This window comes from Suricata suricatta, chromosome 3, assembly GCF_006229205.1.
Source record: "Suricata suricatta isolate VVHF042 chromosome 3, meerkat_22Aug2017_6uvM2_HiC, whole genome shotgun sequence".
Classification (NCBI taxonomy): domain Eukaryota; kingdom Metazoa; phylum Chordata; class Mammalia; order Carnivora; family Herpestidae; genus Suricata; species Suricata suricatta.
The window spans coordinates 28,518,712-28,538,107 of NC_043702.1; the positions used below are offsets into that span (position 1 = coordinate 28,518,712).

The 19,396-nt window shown below is 41.9% G+C and overlaps 1 protein-coding gene across 2 annotated transcripts in view; it reads left to right on the plus strand.

The window, feature by feature from the left end:
* GPR1 (G protein-coupled receptor 1) overlaps positions 1-19,396 on the plus strand; it is a 63,870-nt gene that overhangs the window by 8,465 nt on the left and 36,009 nt on the right. Inside the window, exon 1 of one of the 2 annotated variants that reach the window (XM_029932943.1) lies at positions 11,082-11,160. The exons of the other annotated variant lie outside the window; for it this stretch is intronic. The gene's annotated coding sequence lies outside the window, so the exon portion shown is untranslated. Of the gene's footprint in view, positions 1-11,081; positions 11,161-19,396 lie in introns of those variants that run through there. 2 annotated transcript variants of the gene reach the window in all.

Here is a 19,396-nt window from a genome sequence, read left to right on the forward strand (position 1 = left end):
GTCTCTATGCCTTATGTGGGGCTCAAACTCATGACCCCATGGTCAAGAGTCACATGTTCCACCACCTAAGCCAGACAGGCACCCTTTTTGAAATGTCTTTTAAAAATTCCATATGAGACCAGCAGTTCTACTGTAATGGGTGTGTAGTTGCACATTTGGAAGATTTAAAAGTTCTTTTCCACCACTGAGTATTTATCCAAATAAAACGAGAACATGCATTTGAAAAGATACAGGCACTACTATGCCTATTGCAACATTATTTACAATAGTCAGGACATGAGAACAACCCAAGTGTCCATTGATAGACAAATAGATGAAGAAGATGTGGACTACTTATATATAAATGTGTATATATATAAACACACTATTACTATTACATACTATTACACACTATTACTCAGCCATAAAAAAGAATGAGATCTTGCCATTTGCAACAACACGGATGGACCTAGAGGGTATTACGTTATGTGAAATGAATCAGGCAGGGAAAGACAAATACCATTTGATTTCATTTACATGTGGCATCTAAAAAACAAAACAGGGGCGCCTGGGTGGCTCAGTCAGTTAAGCGGCAGACTTCAGATCGGGTCATGATCTCACGGTTGGTGGGTTCAGGCCCCGCATTGGGCTCTGTGCTGACAGCTCAGAGCCTGGAACCTGCTTTAGATTCTGTGTCTCCCTCTCTCTCTGCCCCTCCCTTACTAATGCTCTGTTTCTCTCTGTCTCAATAATAAATAAACATAAGTAAATAAATAAAATAAAAAATAAAAACCAAAACAAATGAACAAACAAACAAACAAAGCAGAAACAGACCTATAAATAGGGAGAACAAACTGGTGGTTGCCAGAGGGGAAGGAGGTGAGAAGATGGGCAAAGAGACATGAAGGGGTATGGGAGGCAGAGGCTTCCAGTTATGAAATGAATAAGTCACAGGGATGAAAGGAGTACATCTTACAGAATATAGTCAATCATACTGTAACAGCATTGTATGACAGCGTGCGGTGTAGAGTGACGTGTACTGTAACAGCATTGTATGACAGCGTGCGGTGTAGAGTGACGTGTACTGTAACAGCATTATATGACAGCATGCGGTGTAGAGTGACGTGTACTGTAACAGCATTGTATGACAGCGTGCGGTGTAGAGTGACGTGTACTGTAACAGCATTGTATGACAGCATGCGGTGTAGAGTGACGTGTACTGTAACAGCGTTAGATGACAGCATGCGGTATATAGTGAGTCATATTATAATAACGTTAGATGGCAGCATGTGGTGGCTACACTTTTGAGCACAGCATAAGGCATAGACTAGTTGAATCACTGTGTTGTACACCTGAAAGTAATGTAACAGTTTGTGTCAACTATACTTAAAAAAAAACACACACAGTGAAAAACGTTCTGGAGATCTATTTCATGACAGTGTGAATATTGAACTACTGAATTGTTCATTTAAAAATGATTAAGATGGCAAATTTTGTGATGTGTTTTTTTAACCACAATTTTATAAAAGAAAAAAATTTTTAAAAACAAAATGATCCAACAACGGAATAAACCCCATGAATTCTGAATGCATCTTGCTGAGTCTATGAGGTTATTGAAACATATGCCATCCCCAAATATGCCACTTTGGCATAAGGATTATTTTGAGTTGAAGGCAGTAAACAGCAGACACTGAAGGAATTCTCTGTTCTCCCTCCTGCTTAAAAGCAGGGTATGAATTCGCCTTTTAAAGGTAACAAACTTCTCATGTATAAGAGAGTCTCAGGATACCTCCTCGATGACTCAGTTGGTTAAACATTTGACTGCAGCTCAGGTCTTGATTTCATGGTTTGTAGGTTCAAATCCCGCATTAGGCTCTGTGCTGACAGCTCAAAGCCTGGAGTCTGCTTTGGATTCTCTGTCTCCCTCTCCCTCTTTTTTTTTTTTTTTAATTAAAAAGAAGACAGATTAGTAAGAAAAAAACCCCACCAAATTTAATCACATAGTTTTATTAACATGCCCTGAGGCAGTTCAGAGAAAAATGTGATTCAAAAAGACAGTTATTGGGGCGCCTGGGGGGCTCAGTCAGTTAAGCGTCCTACTTCAGCTCAGGTCATGATCTCGTGTTTATGGGTTCAAGCCAAGCGATGGACTCTGTGCTGACAGCTCAGAGCCTCGAGTCTGCTTTGGGTTCTGTGTCTCCCCTGCTCTCTGCTCCTCCCCAACTCATGCTCTATCTCTGTCTGTCTCTCTCTCTCAAAAATAAATAAACTTAAACAAAAGTGTCTCCCTTTGTGTACCAGGAAGAGGAGAACACCTCGTCACTAGTGATGGCATTGAGGAGTCTGCCTAACAAACCTTCCTGCCTTCATACATTTAGGCTGCTGTGAGCAAATACCACAGACTGGGTAATGTGTACACAATAGAAATTTATCTCTCGAAGTTCTGGAAGCTGGGACGTCCGAGGTAGGTGCCAACAGGGCTGTGCTCTGGAGGGCTCTCTTTCTGGTTCACAGCCAGCACTCTCTTGCTGTGCCCTCAGTGGTGGAAGGGCCCAAGGAACTCTCTGGAGCTCTTTTGCCTGAGCACTAATCCCACTCACAAGGGCTCTGCCTCCTGACCCAATCACCTCTCAGAGGTCCCCCTCTCCTAATACAATCACTTCCGGGGTGGAGGGTTAGGACTTAACATAGAGTCTTGGGGTGGGGTGTGAACACAAACATTCAGATTATAGCACTTACTAAAACAACCCTTATCTACCATACATTTCCTAGTCAGCTTCCCCAAATGTATCAACCCCTAGAAGCCCACCTCCCCCTCTTCTTTTGTCTATCACTTCTCCACAGTGAAACACCCTCTGTTAAAATGTATATAAGGTCCCAGACCTAACTGCTTCTTCTTAGATCTAACTAACAATTTGACCGCATATCCCTTGGTTGCAGTCTGATATAATATTTCATGCAAATAACTGTCCAGTGACAAGGTTCAGGACATGCCACCCCAAAATACGGCAACTTGACATACTGAATATATTAAGCATGAAGGAATTTGAGAAAGAGCGTGTCAGCAGGAGGAACCTTCTGACCTTGGCCTGAAGCAGGTCCTGAGGCCTCGTGGGAGAGGCTCCCTCCCTCCCAATACTTGAGGAAAGGCACATCCCTAAATCCCCGACACCAGGAGGAAGCTGAGCAAAGGGCCCTTGCTGTGCCCCCCTGCCTCGTGTATACACTTTGCTCATACGCTTCTTTGTCCTACCGCATTTCCTCATGACTTTCCATTCCTCATCAAACCTGGCACAAAACACTCCTCAGGTCTTTACTTCCTTGTGAAGGCTCTCATGACATGTAAAACTTATATTAAATAAATGTGTATGCTTTTGTCTTGTTAATCCGTCTTCTTGCACAGGAACCCCCGTTAAATGGATAGGAGAAAAAGATCCTTCTCCTCCTCTACCTCAGCAACTAATAACTGAATTTTAGTGAAACTGATCTGTCTGCAGAAGGTACAATTTAGGGGCGCCTGGGTGAGTCAGTCGGTTAAGCATCCGGCTTCGGCTAGGGTCATGATCTCAGGGTTTATGGATTCGAGCCCCGCGTCAGGCTCTGTGCTGACAGCTAGCTCAGAGCCTGGAACCTGCTTCAGTTTCTGTGTCCCCCTCTCTTTCTGGCCCTCCCCTGCTCGCGCTGCCTCTCTCTGTCTCTCAAAAATAAATAAAAAACATTTTAGGCAACTACTAAATCACCTCATTGCTGTAAAGCTTTTACTTCTTATTATTTCATCCTATTATTATTTAAAGATTTTACTTTTAAGTAATCTCTATACCCAATGTGGGACTCCAACTCACAACCCTAAGATCAAGAGTTACATGCTTTACAGACTGAGCCAGCCAGGCACCCCCTGTCTTTCATTTTTTAAGTTAATTAATTAATTTTTATAGAGAGAGTGCTGGCAGAGAGGGACAGAGGAAGAGAGAGAATCTTAAACAGGCTCCACACTCAACACAGAGCCCCAACATGGGGCTCAATCCCAGACCCTGGCATCAGGACCTGAGCTCAAATCAAGAGTTGGATGCTCAACTGGCTGAGTCACCCAGATGCCCATCCCAGTCTTTCATTTTAAAACAATTTTTAAATGATTTTCAATTTTATGGGGTGTGTGGGTGTCTCAGTCGGTTAAGCATCCAACTTCGGCTCAGGTCATGATCTCACAGTTCGTGGGTTGAAGCCCTGCTTCGGGCTCTGTGCTGACAGCTCAGAGCCTGGAGGCTGCTTCGGATTCTGTATCTCCCTCTCTCTCTGCCCTTCCTGGCTCATGCACTCTCTCTCTCTCTCTCTCTCTCTCTCTCTCTCTCAAAAATAAACATTTAAATATGTATATATCATTATTTTCTATTTAAACATTTTATCCAAATACAGCTAAAAAAGACAAAGTGTGTGGACTAAAATTTACATTTGCCAAACAAAATATGTACCTCGCATCTCTCCCTTTCTTTCATTGTTTCGCATTTTGAATAAAACTAAAAGCTCCAAGTGGTAGCATGGAATGAAGAAATTGAAATGATATAAGTTCTGTTTCATTTTTCCCATGTGCTGTCGCTGTGCATTTCAAATCTGTACTTTAAATGCAAGCATACACAGTGTCACAGTGAGGACACATGAACTGTGCCGCTGATTTGGAAGCATCGCCGGTTTAATCTCAAAAGAGCGCAAAATTGAGTCCACGCATGGCTCTGGAGATGTCTCTATTATTAGGAGCTTTTTCAATTTACTTCCATCTAAACTACATTGTCTATTAAAAAAATAAGTAATGGGAGACAAACCATAAGAGGTTCTTAAACACAGAGGGGTGCTGGGAGGGCGATGGTGGGCGGGAAGGGGTAAATGGGTGAGCGGCATTAAAGAGGACACTTGTGGGGATGAGCTCTGGGTGCTCTGTGTATGCGATGACTCACTAAGTTCTATTCCTGAAAAAAAAAAATAAAGTGTATTAATTGAAAAATAAAAAAGCAACAAAAATTAAAATACGAACAAGTAATCAACTTTCATGTAAAACACCTTTTAAAATAAAATGTGTGTATATATAATTACACAGTATATTGGATATACTAAATATGTGTAAAATTAAAACTCATGGTTTCCAAAGCAATTCTTTAAACCTTGAGCCAACAAAAGGATTTCGAGAGAGGAGTGCTTCATCACTGACCTTGTTTAGCATTTCTGGCACTCGGTGATCACATAAAAAGCAGAAAGGCTTTAATTGGTTTCATTATTGTTTTGAAATTCCCCACAGACCAGGCCCTCCCTAACTGTCTGCACCTGGACAGCCGGGCGCCCCAATGTCCCCCCTTCCGCATACCGCCGTTTGTAGTTAAGCAGGTTAAAGTTGGCTGTGTGGATTTAATCCTATTTCATAATGCATTCACGTTTTACTAGGGAAATGCAGAAGATTCATTTTTATTTTTAAAAAATTAAACTGAAATTCCTCGTGTAGTAAAAATGATTGCCCAATGACTTCTCTCTCCATTTCCCTAAACTGAAGAAATTCAGCAGGAAAAGAATTAGAAAGGAGCACAAGGGTTGAAAGGGCAAATTCCGGGAGGGTCAGATGGACATTGTCCGGGAGTCAGGACGGCAGGACGAAGGGACGGAGCCGGAGAGCACTGGCGCGCTGACAGCACTGGGAACCGCCGCCCCCCAGCCTCCTCGCCCGCCCGTGCCCTGGTTGGACGCGGGCCCATTGTCACCGGGCTTGGTCAATTTTTTCATGAGGAGACGGTCATCAGGACAGCGATGTAAGCTCTCCATATTTTTAAATGATGGAAATTAATTCAAACTCCAGAAAACACTGAGCAGCGCAAACAAAACACGTTTGCAGCTGCAGCGTGCCCCTCGGCTACCAATTTCCTAATGAAAAATGCAAATAGTGATTGAACCGGTTACAGAAGTGGAGAAAATATGCTTTCTTCTCTGGTCCTTTTCCTTCCCCCAAATATGACATTTTAGAAAAATACAGATGTACTTCCATCATACCCATACTCAGCCGTTTAAGGAGAAAAGTAGTATAATTAGAGTAGATGGTTGGGAGGGGCCTGAATTCCCAGAGCAGTCCTTTCTCTTGAATCAGGACCAGGCATGGTGTCACCCAGATGCTTGTTGACTAAGTGACATACAGCAGATTGATTTAACCACTGGCAAACCACATTCCTTTTCCCAGGGCAATAAGTGAAAAGGTTATTTACTTCCCTTGGTTACAAAAAGAGGAAATACTTCTTCCAAGAATTGGAATTGCTGCGACTCATTCTCCCCGAGAAATTATTAACGCAGAGCCCTGAAGCCTGTGCCCACACGCCTCGCGGCGCAGCTCGGCCGCGGGGACCTCCGGAGAGGGGTCGCGGCGCCCCGCAAAAGCCTCAGGCCCTCAGCATCTGAGATTCAGCAGCGAGGAGAACCACTCTAAATCCTTCTCTGAAGATCTCATTTGGTTTGGCATTTGGCATATTAAAAGAGAAGGTTTATTCAAATTAGAGATAACAATACAAGCCGTCCCCAGCATTTCCCACAGGTAATTAGAGCTTTGTGTATTTTAATTAAAAAGATGTAGAGCTAAATCCTCCAACAGGCGTCCTGAGCATCCTCAAGGTTCCGTTCCTGCAGGGGCCATCCAGAATTAAAAGCAAGAATTTGGAGAAGGGCTTTGTCCTTAATGGCCTTTCAGAATTGTCTGCTTTGAGGGGCCTAAAAGCGGCCCTGGACGGCCAGGTTAGCTGGGCTCCTCGTTGTGGCCTCTCAGAGTCCATTTTAGGGTCTAGGAAAAGCTGTGCATCGGTCCAGCCTCACTGTCCAACCCAATAAAGGCGCCAACGTTTAATCTCTGACCCTGAAGAAACAGGCCAAAGAAGGGCACTTAAACAAAGAGACAGTCATCTCTCTGTAGGACAACAGGGGGGGAAACGGGAAGTGAAGTTTTCCCATTTTTCACAAACCAGCTTCTTTAGTTTTTGGTTTTTTTTTTTTTAAGTGTATTTATTTAGAGAGAGAGAGCGAGCAGGGGGAGGGGCAGAGAGAAAGGGAGAGAGAAAATCCCAAGCAGGATACGACGCGGTGCTCAAATTCACCAACCTGAGCCGGAATCAAGAGCTTAACCGAGTGAGCCACCCAGGTGCCCCACAAATCAGGTTCTTAAATAAGAAGATATCTGTGTGCATATTATCTTTTCTCCAGTGTTCTAGGCTGAATTCTTCTTATCCTTTTTTTTTTTTTTAAATAAATGGCAACAACAAAAAACTTTAGAAGTTATCGGGGCACCTGGGTGGCTCAGTCGGTTGAGCATCCGGCTTCGGCTCCGGTCATGATCTCACGGTTTGTGGGTTCGAGCCCCGCGTCGGGCTCTGTGCTGACAGCTAGCTCAGAGCCTGGAGCTTGCTTTGGATTCTGTATCTCCCTCTGTCTGATCCTCCCCTGCTCGCACTGTCTCTCTCTCTCTCTCTCAAAAATATATAAAACATTAAAAAAACAGTTATCACTAACAAAATCAATGACTTGACTGTATGTTCCCAAATATCTATTTCTGAAATTCCTATCATCAGAATCCTCAGGTGTCTGGGGCAAGTCACCTATTTTGACATCAAACAAGAAAGGAAAAGAATAACAACCTTGATTGTACGAAAAGAGAGGAGACTGAGCTGCTGACCCTAATTTTGCTTCTGGTGGGGTTGGGGTGCAGAGAGGGGACGGCCATGTTAAAATTGACAGACCCATTCTAACTATTAGAGCTTCACTAAATTGGTACAAAGCTTTTCTTTTAAAATGTCATCTTTTCCAAAGAATAATTCTCTAATGGTGAAATTTCAAGCATCAGTGAGGATAAGCTGCTTTTAGAGAGAGACATGCCATTACCCAAAAAATATGATCCGTCAGCCACTGCACATCTTCTGCTCTGGGCCCAGTTGGCCCTACAGACCTGCTTACACACACAGGCGCCTCCCAAGGGAGGCCTCAACATCCTAACCCCAACAGGCTTCAGAGAATTTGCATTTAGAAGCTGGTGGCACTGTCCTGAAATCCTTTTAGGAGGCAGAAGTTATGCCTGCCCTTTCCCCCATTCACTCAATTCCAGAAACATCTCTTCTCATAGACAGTCTAATGGTTAAGTCTCTGTAATTAAAAAAAAAAATTTTTTTTAATGTTCACTTATTTCTAAGAGAGAAAGAGAGACCACACTTGGGAGGGGGAGAGAGAGAGACAGAGAAGCAGAGAACCCAAAGCAGGTTTCGGGCTATCAGTGCAAAGCCTGATGTGGGGCTTGAACTCATGAACTGGAAGAGGATAAGCTGAGTACAGTCAGAGGCTCAACCAACTGAGCCACCGAAGCGTCCCCAGTGGTGAGGTCTCTTAAGAGCATGGTGTTTGGAGACCGAATGCTCTGGACAGAACAGCTGTGAAACATCCAGCAGAGGCTCTGTTACGCCATCTCCATCGAACTGACCCACCAGCTTAACCAATGTACCTGGTAGGCTGGCTCATGGCCACCACACCTGGAGCACGACGGAGGCAAGTAGTTACCTCCAGTACACGTGAGCCCTGCAGCTTCAACTACTTTTGAATAATAATGGATCAACTAACTATGAGGCATTATCTTACAGGGTCCAGGGGGCGCTCCTTCCTATGCGCAGCAAACCACAGGGATCATTAGCTGAGAGGTTTTATTTCCTTTCCTAACTTTTTGGTAGCAGTTTCAAAGCTAAGTAAGCATATGTTTCACTTGTGCTATTTTCACAGGTTACTAAACCATTGAAATAAAAATAGTTACACTGGGCTTGGCTTGGCTGGCTCAGTCAGTGGAGCGTGTGACTCTTGATCTGAGTTGTGAATTTGAGCCCCATGTTGGGCGTAGAGATTGCTTAAAAATAAAATCCTGGAACAACAACAACAAAAAAAAACCCAAAACGCTTTCCTGGGTTTCAGAGTTTAAACTGTGTTTGGTACATAGTAACTATCTGCTAACTGTCCTTTTCCTTTATCTTCTTTCTCTACCCTTTGCTACTCAATGCTTCCTGCTCTACTGCCAAAAAATAAAGGCAAAACTATGTAAAATAGCTAACACTTCCCCAAATTCTCCTCAAAATTCTTTCGTGGATGGGATTGTACTGTAGTATGATTACAGAAGATTACATATAACTTTTTTAATGTTTTATTTTTATTTTTGAGAGAGAGAGAGAGAGAGAGACAGAGAATAAGAACAGGGGAGGGGCAGAGAGAGAAGGGGACAGAGGACCCGAAGTGGGCTCTGCTCTGATTTCAGTGATCCTGACGTCCGGCTCAAACTCACGAACCACAAGATCATGACCTGAGCTGAAACTGGACGCTCGATTGACAGAGCCACGCAGGTGCCCCTGCCGCAACTATTAACAACTGCTAACATTGCGAATACAAAAGAGTAGGAGCTGGTGACTATAGGAGTCTCCAGAAGAGAGCTGTACTACTATCTCCTCCAAGGATCATATTTATGCTCGTATAATACTGAAAAGAAATATGCAAAGATCATTAACAGTGGTTATTTTCTGTGGGATCAAGGGATGGGGGCAAATGCTGGACAGGGTACATCTTTATGGGGTTGAGGGATCTATGTATTCTGAAAAATCATGTGCACACATCCCCTAGGGTCATTCTGATGTGCTCTGCTGCCCCGCCCCCCCAAGGATTACTGCTTTAGATCTTCTAGACTTGGTCATGAAGGGGAGGAAAAAGAATTTTCCCTCCACCTTTCACCATTCTTGCCTAAGATTCCCTCCCGTTTAAAAAAAAAAAAAAAGACTCACTGGAGGAGAAAAAAAACCTATTTTAATTACATATAGACTGGAGCCCCACTAGAATATGAGACTCAAAAGACCAGAAGACTGAGGATTACACACCTCTGTCCAGAACTAAGGAAAGGGACTGAGGTCTGGAGCTGAAAGCCGGGAAGGCAAATCCCGGGAAGGTGAGAAGAGGAAATGTTTGGTAAACAAAGGTTGCCTTGCCAAGTGGACTAGTCTCTCAGGTGAAAAAATCATCTCTGGGAATAGTTCTCTTCCTGATACAGGCCCAGTTTCTAACGTAAATTTCCTCTATAACCACAGATTTCCCTTACAAAAGGGTAACCTCTGTTCTGTTTTCAGAGCTTCCTCTGTGTCTGCAGTGTCATAAAAATAATCATCTCAAATAATCTTTCTGCCAAAGAGGCATGTTTTGGGGTGACATATATCTGCCGTCCTTCAGTCAAATACAAAATCGCGTCCGTCTCTGGCAGCTCACCTAAGTGTTCAATTAGCTGGCCTAACCGTGTTTTATGACCTAATGTTCAATTTCCAATATCACGTGATCAAGCTGTTGTTAGAGCTTACAAAAATCACGTTAGCTCTGCAGAGGGAAGCTAATCACATCAACACTTGCCTCCATATTTCTCATCCTGTGAATTTCTGAATCCTGAGCCCTGCCTCAGATACACAGATAGGCTCACATCTGCGGGGATCACAGAAGGCTCGAGGCATAAAAAACCAATCCTTCAATTTCCTCAGAGTGTTCTCTCGCAACCCATCTAGATAAAGAAATAGAAACTAAAATACCTAATTAATGTGTGATTACAACTCTTCACTGTCAGAAACACACTGAAAGCTGATCAGTAAAATCGCTCTCCTAGTGAGCCCTACCGTTTGCTGTGAAATTGAAGAGCTCTCCTTTGACATTCTAAGGTTCTTTTCATTCCACCTTCAAAAAGAAATTTAACGTGACTTTTCATAAGCAAAAGCCCACCAAACAAAGGAAGGATCCGCGCCTCCCCATCACTTTTCAGCCTCCAGCACTGCAGCCAATAGCAATGGTTTCCATTCAAAAAACAAACCTCAGTTATACACACGTACACGCTGAGCAAAAAAATTAATCTGTGCAGTTCAGGGCTTATTTGTCTCTTGGAATACATGATGAATTTTTATGGAGGGTGGTGGAGGAAGGGAAGAACCACATTCAAATGAAACCCAACATCACTCTCCTACAGTGTCATTTCAAAAACCAGATAAAAGCCAAATGAGGAGGCTGGGAAAGAGTGTACAACGTAGCCGTTCTGAAAACCACCCTCCGTTTCATTCTGGAGCGGGGAGGTCACACCCAGGCATCAAAATAGCTTCTCTCCTCAAAGTAAATTAGCTGGTAAGTGCTTTCTTGTTTGTTTTCCTCGGACGGACAGACAGACGGACACATTTGCAGCCAACCTGATGAGGATTTTCTGCAGATGCTTTACTTACAAAACAGTATTTTGACTAACTCCCCGCTGGCAGATAAGAAAAAGGACTCCCGATAGTTTGGGAAAAGTTCGGATGTGCAGATTCCTAATTTTGGTCCTGTCACAGTGTTTAGGGAAGGTCATAACCAGGTTGCTACTGCTGCTGATTAAAACCTCAAACACTGAAAGAGAGAAGATGAGGGGTTGTTAGGGGGAGGGGGAGGGAGGGCACAGAGAACTTTCAGTAATTTCCTCCGCTTTTACCTAGAAAATTACAGCTCATAAATGTGGATTTTAAGTGGTTGTGACTCAGAAATAATCAAACATCATTTGTGGAAAGGCCACTTAGAGGAAACTAGTAGGAGAAAATGGTGCTCTGAGTTGAAAATTGATTTTGCCCTTTTTACATGACAAGGTAGGAGAAAAAGTTCTAAACTGAGCTGTAAATATGGTTGGTGTTTTCCTCCCCTCTTTTCTAAAGATGAATAGCTTGTGGTTCATCCAAACAAACATTTCTTTGTTGTTGCTGCATTTTTGAAATCTCATAATCAATTGCCTGTTAGAATAATTGGTACCTGGGCTCTCCTAATGAAGGACAAATGGCTAAAAGCAGGGAAATTGCTGGGAGAAAAGGTTCATCTAACGTGATTATCCATTTGGGAGGTGGGAGCCAATTGCTTTTTGTCTAATAGTTTATCCTTTCCTCCCAGTGAAAGCTAATGAAAACCAAATGAAAATTTAATAATTTTCACCAGCAATTATTCTTGCAAATTGGCCCTTTTCGCTTAAAACAAACTCATCCACCCAAGCTTCCCCAAGCTGGTTGCTTAATGAATCCATCAGTATTTTTTTTGTTTGGTGGGGGGGTGGGGGGGGGAGAAAAAAAAGACCAATGGACCTATCTGTGGGTCTTCAATTACCTAGTTCAAATAATTTCTCTGATTGAATAAATTCTTCTCACATTTCCACATCTTCCAAATAATAAATGCTTTTTCAGTTTTCTCATGGTCTTGATTTTACTTGAGACTTCAGTCATTCAGTTTATAACAGACTGTCACATATTTTCTATGTTACTTTACCACTAATTGTCATCTGAGATAGCCATTTAACTCAATATTCCCTTTTCACAGCACTTGGAGATAACCTATGAAAGGACATTTTAAAAGGAAGAATGCTTTGTGCTCAAAATTCTTTTTCCAAATTATTTGTAATTTTAAAAAATCAGAAGCAATCAAATATCCAATGGTAGGAGGCTAGTTAAGGATTTCTTATATAGCATCTCAGTGAAATATTTTGTAGGCATTAGGAAACCATAATTTGGAGGATTATGTAGCATCATGGATGGGTGCTTATAATATTAACAATATTAATAATATTAATTATGTAAAAAGTAAATGCATTAAAAAAATGGAAGAAAATATGAAAATAGTAGTGGTAAGCCAGTAGTAAGCTAATGATGTGCTGATGGTAAACTGATGGTATGGTAGGGAGGGAAAATTTTTTCTCTACCCTCTTAGGTTCAGTTCTGAAGGCCTGCAAATTAAATTGACTTAGCTGGTGTCTGGGTGCTCAGTTGGTTAAGCATCTAACTCCTGATTTTGGCTCTGATCGTGTTCTCACTGTTTGTGGGACTGAACCCTGGATCAGGCTGTATGCTGACGGCACGGAACCTGCTTGGGATTCCTCTTTCCCTTTCTCTCTGCCCCTCCCCCACTCCCATCTACTCATAGGCTCTCTCCCTCAAAATAAATAAACAGCAAAAAATTAAAATTAAAAAAAACTGATTAGAGACAGATTAGTAAGAAAACCGCCCACCAAATTTAATCATATAGTTTTATTAACATACCCTGGGGAGTTCAGAGGAAAATGTGACTCAAAGAGACAGAGGAGCAACCTGGGTGGTTCAGTGGGTGAAGTGTCCAACTTCAACTCAGGTCACGATCTCGTAGTTTGTGGGTGTAAGCCCCGCATCGGGCTCTGTGCTACAGCTCAGAGCCTGGAGCCTGCTTCGGATTCAGTGTATTTCTCTCTCCCCGCCCCCACCCCCACCCCACTCATACTCTGTCGCTCTCTCTCAAAAAATAAATACATATTAAAAACAGTTTTTTAAAGAGGTAATTAGAATTCAGGTTTATATACCATCTAATTACGGAATTGAGGGAAGGAAATCATAAATTATGATTTCCTAATTTATATATCATCCCTTAATAAAGGAATGGGAAAACAAATGACTTTTTAGAAAGAAAACTGTCTAGGCATGGTGTGAAGACTCACCTCTGGTCAAGAGTCGGTCTTCCCAGACTGCTCTCCAGAGGGGTTTGTGACTGCTCAGTTATTTTGGGATTTCAGATGCCTTCTGCTCAAAATAATTTTTAGGGGTGGCTGGGTGGCTCAGTCAGTTAAGCGTCCGACTCTTGATTTCACCTCAGGTCTTGATCTTGGGGTTGGGAGTTCAAGCCCTACTACACTGGGCTCTGCACTGGGCATGGAAGCCTACTTAATATAATAATAATAATAATAGTAATAATTTTTATGCCACAGTGATGTATGCTAGACCTCTTCATGTGATATAGCTCTTTTTTCCTGAACTTTCTCTAACTATATAAAAAGTCTATAACTTTCATCATTTAAAAACTTTATTATATTGAAAATTCCTATTTTTTTCTTTAGTCTTCAATTTTCATAACTATCACAAAAAAAGTTAAATCATTTGATCTCACGGGGGCCTCTTCAGTTCTAATTCACCTGGTTTCTTTGTCGGCATTAACTTTAGTAACGGTTTCTGCCTTAGAAAACTTCTAATAAAAGTAGTGAAGCCTGAGTATAATAAAAGCTGATAGTATAAAAATGTAATAGAAAAAATATAACTGGTTAAATGAAGATTACTAACAGCATTATCTTTTGGTTTTTTTATTTAATTAATTAATTTGTTTGTTTGTTTGTTTTGAGGGAGTGTATGTATGTGCATGCACATGCACAAACTGGGGAGAGGCAGAGGGAGAGAGAGAATCCCAAGCAGGCTCCATGCTGTCAGTGCAGAGCCCAATGGGGGGCTCGATCTCACGACTGGGAGATCATGACCTGAGTCAAAATCAAGAGGGATGCTCAACCAACTGAGCTACCCAGGCACATCTAACAGCATGCTCTGGAATTGGACAGTTTCTTTTTTCTTATTAATTTTTTTAATTTTTTAATGTTTCCTTATTTTTTTAATGTTTTTAAAATTTTATTTTTGATACAGACAGAGACAGAGCATGAGACGGGGAGGGGCAGAGAGAGAAGGAGACACAGAACCGGAAGCAGGCTCCAGGCTCTGGAGCTAGCTGTCAGCACAGAGCCTGACGCAGGGCTCGAACCCACGAACGTGAGATCTGACCTGAGCCGAAGCCGGAGGCTTAACCGACTGAGCCACCCAGGCGCCCCTTGGACAGTTTCTAAATATGCTTCAAAGCTGTCAGGGCACATCTTTACTCTTGCTATTTTGATTTTGCCTGTCACCCTCAGAGCTCTAATACCAACTATGCTTTTAGCTTCCCTGGCTTGAAGCAAGCAAACCTATAGTGCTGGAGTCCAGCTCCAGCAGGTCCAGGGCTCCCTGAAGGGTGGACAGTGTCGGCGAAAGGGAGTGAGAGAGCCTCGGCTTCTTTCTGCTCTCCAGGCAGGCGTCTCTGCACTGCTGGCAGACATCTCCGCTCTGACGGGAGAGTCAGCCTTTTTTATTAAACAAGTGTATGGGATACAAAACAGAAATGGCAATTGCCTTAGACAATGATTTCTGATGACAAATTCTTTAGTATGTAAAAATTTCCCAGAACATAGATTGGTTGAAGACTCGTGCATAATCTTTATCAATAGTGATTGAAATAGGTGACTAGATGCTTATCACATGGGGAAGGAAGGGATCTTTAGCATTTAGATACAAGGCGATGTTTTTAGCATAGCAAAGGCAAGAGTTAGGTCTTTTGTGAACAGGAGTCAAGAGCCTGTTTTCGAGGGGAGGAAAAACAGGTTTCTCAGGAAATGTAATATTTGCTCCTATAATCACAAAAGAAGAAACTCCTATAACAAGTTTTTTCATAAGGTATAATTCACATAGTTTTAGCATAAGAAGGCAAGTCACTCCTGATAGCAGTCAGTCAGGTGCCTTGGGGGTCCGTGCTCAAGCAGAAATTGAGTGGGGGTTGAGAGGGTGTAGATGCCAGTCCGCCATCTGATGGTGGGAGGCCTTGCAAACCCACCTTGCCTCACAAGATTTTTGCTCAACTTAGGAATTCAGAAAAACTGGCTTCCTGCACTTTAGGACCTCAGTTTCCTTTTCTCTAAAATAAAGCTTTTGGGGCAGATGGGTGGCTCAGTGGGTTAAGCGTCCAGCTTCTGGCTTCAGCTCAAGTCATGATCTCACGGTTTGTGGGTTTGAGCCCCGTGTCAGGCTCTGTGCTGACAGCTAGCTCAGAGCCTGGAGCCTGCTTCGGATTCTGTGTCTCCCTCTCTTTCTGACCCTCCCCCTCTCATGCTGTCTCTCTGTCTCTGAAAAATAAATTAATTAATAAAAAGAACATTTAAAAAATAAAATAAAATAAAACTGTTGAGCCAGGTTTCTTCCAGCACTACAACTCATCTCCCCCTGCCTCCTTTTTAAGTCTCTGGCTAAGTCACTGCTCAATGAGATCTATGTAATGGATGCCCAGCATATACAGTGGATACCTAATAAATATTAATCGAGATAACTCTGTCTCTCAGACTGCTTTTTCATATTCTTCAATTATCATAGCATGTTCTGATTATTCCATTGATACTCAAGTAAGATGAAAAATGCTCTTCACTCTTAAAGAAAATAGTGCCAGTTGGAACAAAGTATACATGATTCAGGCACCAATGTTTTGTAAGAAATTATGCCTTCGTACCGTCATCCCAATTAATATATTGGTCAGATGATTAAGTAGAAGGTGGAAAGGCAGAAGTTAAATAGGCCTGGTTTTGCCTGCGGAAGAGTTTCTCTCTGTGAGGGGAACTGACCCAGGGGAGAGCCAACCATCTGATGTGGTCCTTTTTGGCCTCACTGGCCCTTGTTCGTTGTGAAAACAACAATCACCTGGCCCTCGTGAACTTCGGTGTAAGAAGCAACCCTCTGCGGGACATGCACACATGAAGACCGGGTTCGTGCTAAAGGAATTCAACAACTCAAATACGTGAGGTGCGTTAGGGCTCTTGAACGGTGTAAATATTCTTTTGTTTTGTCTTACTCACAGTTTCACCTCCATGTGGAAGATGGAAGTTGGGGGGCATGTGGTAGTGTACTGATAGGGCATGATCTCGGGGCTGTGAGTTCGAGCCTCAGGTTGAGTGGAGAGATTACTTTAAAAACATTAAACATCTTGGGGCACCTGGGTGGCTTAGTCAGTTAAGCCTCTGACTTCGGCTCAGGTCATGATGTCTCAGTTCGTGGGTTCGAGCTCCACGTCAGGATCTGTGCTGACAGCTCAGAGCCTGGAACTTGCTTTGGATTCTGTGTCTCCCTTTCTCTCTGCCTCTCCCCTGCTCGTGCTGTCTCTCTCTCAAAAATTTAAAAAAAAAAGACATTAAAAAAAAAGAATTCTAAGATTTGTCTATGGCCAACCAATCCAATCATCTAGTATAATAACTGAGTCACTCGGGTTTAGTTCTGTCATTTCAAATGTTTTACATAATTGCATATAACAGACCTCCCTATTCAACAAAACACAAGCACTATAAGGACGTGTGATATAATAATGCCAGAAGTGTCTGAGGAACACTAGAGGGTGCATCAGGGCTTGGGATGAAGGCAGAGTTGCTATGAAAAAGGGAAGACTTCACGGACAAGGATTCTGAAAGGAGGTCTGCAACCTGGCAGCTTGGAAAAGAGAGAATTCAAGCCAAGTTTAATAAAATATGTGTGGTGTTGAATTTTCATTAGGACCACACTTGTCTCTAACGTCATGAAAAATAATTTGTATGTAAATTTGGATGCCTGGACCTGGAACATAGTGGTTATGGATATGACATCCTTAATTTCTCACAGAATGTTCTCTTTGTCGGGTTATAATGATGAACCTCTGGTTGAATAGGAAAAAAAAGATGGAAATGGAGTATTCTGCCTAATTATATAATTAAGAGTTGACATAGATTTTTTAATTAGGTTACACCCTTTAAAAGTGCTGTTATTTGACTTGACCATTTTTGACCTAATGAAATGGTAGTTTCTTGTGCTTCAAGAGAAAATATGGATTACTAATTTAACAAAACATAGTAGGATACTTACATGTATAATTACTTGTACAAGTTATCTTGTCTAAATATTTGTTACATATGTGTGTTTTATTTACATACATGATATAGTTAACTATATTTAACATTAGGGGCGCCTGGGTGGCTCAGCTGGTTAAGCATCTGACTCTGGCTCAGGTCATGATCTCATAATTCGTGGGTTTGAGCCCTGCATTAGGCTCTGTGCTGACAGCTCAGAGCCTGGAGCCTGCTTTGGCTTCTGGATCTCCCTCTCTCTCTCTGCCCTTCCCCTGCTCGCGCTCTGCCTCTCTCTCTCAAAAATACATAAACATTAAAAAAATATATATTTAAACTAGATTTAGCATTAAAACCATAGTAAACATACTATAGTTTTGATGACTGAGGAAGCACTATGTCCTTCAACACTAAACTTTCATTGAGCATCTGTTAGGTTTTCTGCACTCTGCTCCATACTTGAGACATAAGGATGAGTGAAACAAGGGGTTCCTGGGTGGCTCAGCCAGTTAAGCGTTTGACTCTTGGTTTCGGCTCTGGTCGTGATCTCACGGGTTTGTGAGTCTGAGCCCTGCATCCGGCTCTGTGCTGTCAGTACAGAGCCCACTGCAGATCCTCCTTCTTCCTCTCTGTCTACCTGTCTCGAGCGCTCTCTCTGAAAAACAAACAAACAAACAAACAAACATAAAGGATGAGTAAAACACAATGCTTGCCTGTAAGGCTCTCACAGTTTATTAAGGGAGATAAATACATCCACAGATAATTATTAGGAGAGGTCGTGCACAGGTTTAAGAAGGAAGTCCCTGAAGCCAGACAGACCCAGAAGTCTTGTCTGAGTTTCAACACTATTGCTAAATGCCCAACCTCTCTTTGCCTCATGGAAATAATAATGGTATCTCACAGGGTTGTTGAGAGAATTAAATGTGAAAATGCATGTAAAATGGTTTAACATTGTGTTGTACTTCACAAGTATGCAGAAAATGTTAGGCATAATGTGTTAAATGCTATTATATAAATAGGTGTGCTTGGTGTTTGCATTCTTCTGCATGTGGTTAGGTGAACTGATTTTATTTATTTTTCATTTACCTGTTTTTTGTTTTTTAAACATTTTATCTTTAAGTTCTCTATACACAACACAAGGCTCGAATCACAACCCAGAGACCAAGAGTTACTAGCCCCCCTGGATGAACTGGTTTTAATTATGAGTTAGTCATGAAATAGTGAACTAGTTTGCTTCTGGTAAGATTTTAGAGGAAAATTTCATCACCTTTCCCTGTAAGTAAGACCCATTGTCAACTGAAAGTCCTTGTCTAATTAAGTGGCTGAACAGATTTAACACATCCTTCAGGAGGGAAGCTAGTTTTCCTAAGTAATCAACATTCTTTTAACACCTCTAATAAAAAAGAGGAACTGAATACAGGAACTAATAATTTGATGATTATCAAGAATTTAAATTCTCGCTCAAACTCACCTTTGCCTTCTCAGATAAAAATTATTGTTAGTTACTGTCAAGATGCCATGGGCATAAATGTCTTCTATCAAAAGTCACTAAGTAGGCTTTCAACCAGGCAATAAATATTATTGAACTCTACTATTTGCCAGGCACTGAGCTAGGCTCTAGGTGTATAAAATCAAGCAAAAACTACAGCCTATTGGAGGAGAGACATTTATTAAGTATTCAAACATATAACTAAAAATTATAAGTCAAGCATGTAGAGCAGTGACCTTGATTAAGACCGAGGGGAAGGCTGGCGGTCAGAGAAGAGTTCATTTAGAAGTAACATCTGAAAATACCACTTACGCTTCAATAGAACTGGTGATTTTCTCCCCAATTCAAAACAACCAGCAAGTCCAGGAAATAAAAGCTTAATCAAATAAATTGTTTAACTACATCATGAAAAA